Source organism: Hevea brasiliensis, chromosome 4 (genome assembly GCF_030052815.1).
Source record: "Hevea brasiliensis isolate MT/VB/25A 57/8 chromosome 4, ASM3005281v1, whole genome shotgun sequence".
Taxonomy (NCBI): Eukaryota; Viridiplantae; Streptophyta; class Magnoliopsida; order Malpighiales; family Euphorbiaceae; genus Hevea; species Hevea brasiliensis.
In genome coordinates this window covers 15,831,352-15,833,244 of record NC_079496.1, presented here as the reverse complement: position 1 = coordinate 15,833,244, position 1,893 = coordinate 15,831,352, and the positions used below count along the sequence as shown (strand labels likewise).

The window sequence follows — 1,893 nt, the reverse complement described above, 5'->3', positions numbered from 1 at the left end:
TTCTTAGCTTAGATTAAAGTTTTATTTCCATATTAAATCAGAATATCTTTTAAACATTATGGATAGTGAGTAGTTTTACTTTGATTCTGGAGTAAGGGATGTAATATTTAGTTATTTTTGTGGATTTGAACTGGGTTAGTCCCAATTTAATGAATTTATGAGGTTTAATCCATTTCTTGTGTGCTTATTCACATGCTTAATGAAGGGCCCCATTAAGTTATGTTCTTAATCCTTGGATGAAGCACCGAAAGGAGAAAACCAAGTGATAGTTAATCAAGAAATTGGACTTAATTAACTTAGATCTAGAAATAGACTAAGGGTTAAGAGGGTTTTAATAGATTGATTAAAGAACCTAATGGGTCTTGGTTAATTTTAACTCCACGGAAGTAGGATTAAGTTAATTAAGGCACTCTTTGTCTCACTCGAAAGAGTTTTTAAAGGATTTTAGAATTAATCTCCTTTAAACCCATAAATTTCATGGATTGGGCTAGCTAGGAAAAATCCCAAAATGACTTAAATATGAACCCTTAACTCCAGAATCGTCTTTCATCAATTATTGCTTGGAATTTTACTTTTGAGTGTTTAGTTTAATCTCATTTTATTAATTTTCATTATTATCAATTTCTTTATTTTGCAAATTATTAAATTAGTCATTGTTTAAATTTAGTTTTGCATTTTCATACCTTATGCTTCAAATTCCTAAATTTCTTTTATTAATTTGATTAAAATACAATTTTAACATATTTTATTTTATATCAAAAATTCAATCATTAACACAACTCCTCGTGGGAACGATATCTTTTTCTATACTACTTGAACGACCCGTGCACTTGCGGTTGGGACACATTAAGTTTTTGGCGCCGTTGCCGGGGAGTTGTTTGTTTAAGATTGAATTCTTGATTATTTTAGTTGTTTATAGTTTTATCTTTGTTATCTTTTCATTTTGTGTTTGTTTGTTCTTTTTCAGGTACTTTTAATCTTTTATGAGAAGAGCTAGAAGCACAAGTGACACATCCTTATTGTTCAACCCTGAAATTGAGAAGTTTTGTAAAGCCAACAAGAAAGAAACCAGAAAAAGAAAAGAAGCTTTGAGAGCAGCTAAAATTGAACAAGAAATGGCTGAAGAAAGAGTTGGAATCGGTGGTGATAATGTTGAAAATGATCGAAACAATGAAAATGCAGCTCATGGTGAAGAAGTTGTAAATGCTAATGTGCCTAAGGAAAGTATGATGGATCACGCATTTCCTCATTTTGATGATTTAAGAGAGAGTATAGCAAGACCAAGAATTGATGCAAACAGTTATAAGATGGATTTTGGAGTACTACAAATGATTCAGAATTCTCAATTCGGAGGTCATCTTTCAGAAAATCCTCATACTCATCTTAAGAAGTTTGTTATGATCTGTGACATGCAAAAGCAACCAGGAGTATCTGATGATGCAGCAAGGTTAAAATTGTTTCCATTCTCTTTGAAAGATAGAGCATTGGATTGGCTTGATTCTTTACCTCACAACTCAATTACAAATTGGGAGCAGCTCACTGATGCATTTCTTGCTCAATACTTTCCACCTGGAAAAACTCAAGAGTTGAGGAATCAAATGATTGCTTTTAGACCAAGAGAAGATGAGACTCTTTATGAGTCATGGATGAGATGGAAGGAATTGGAGAGACAATGTCCACATCATGCCATTCCTAAATGGATGATAAACCAGAATTTTTACACAAATGTTACTCCTGCTATCAGAGGAATCATTGATGCTCAAACTGGAGGGGAATTCATCATTAAGCATGAAGATGAAGCTTATGAGTTATTAGAGAAAATAGCAAAGAACAATCATCTATGGAGTAGTCCAAGAGGGTCAACTCCAACTCAAAAAAGGCAAGTTGCTGGAA

At 32.9% G+C, this 1,893-nt stretch overlaps 1 non-coding gene across 1 annotated transcript; it reads right to left on the bottom strand.

Annotated features, from left to right (window-relative positions):
- Positions 1 to 1,582: 1,582 nt before the first annotated feature.
- Positions 1,583 to 1,690, bottom strand: LOC131179694 (small nucleolar RNA R71). The gene has a single exon (XR_009148581.1). It is a non-coding gene; the product is annotated as a small nucleolar RNA R71 (small nucleolar RNA).
- Positions 1,691 to 1,893: the final 203 nt, after the last annotated feature.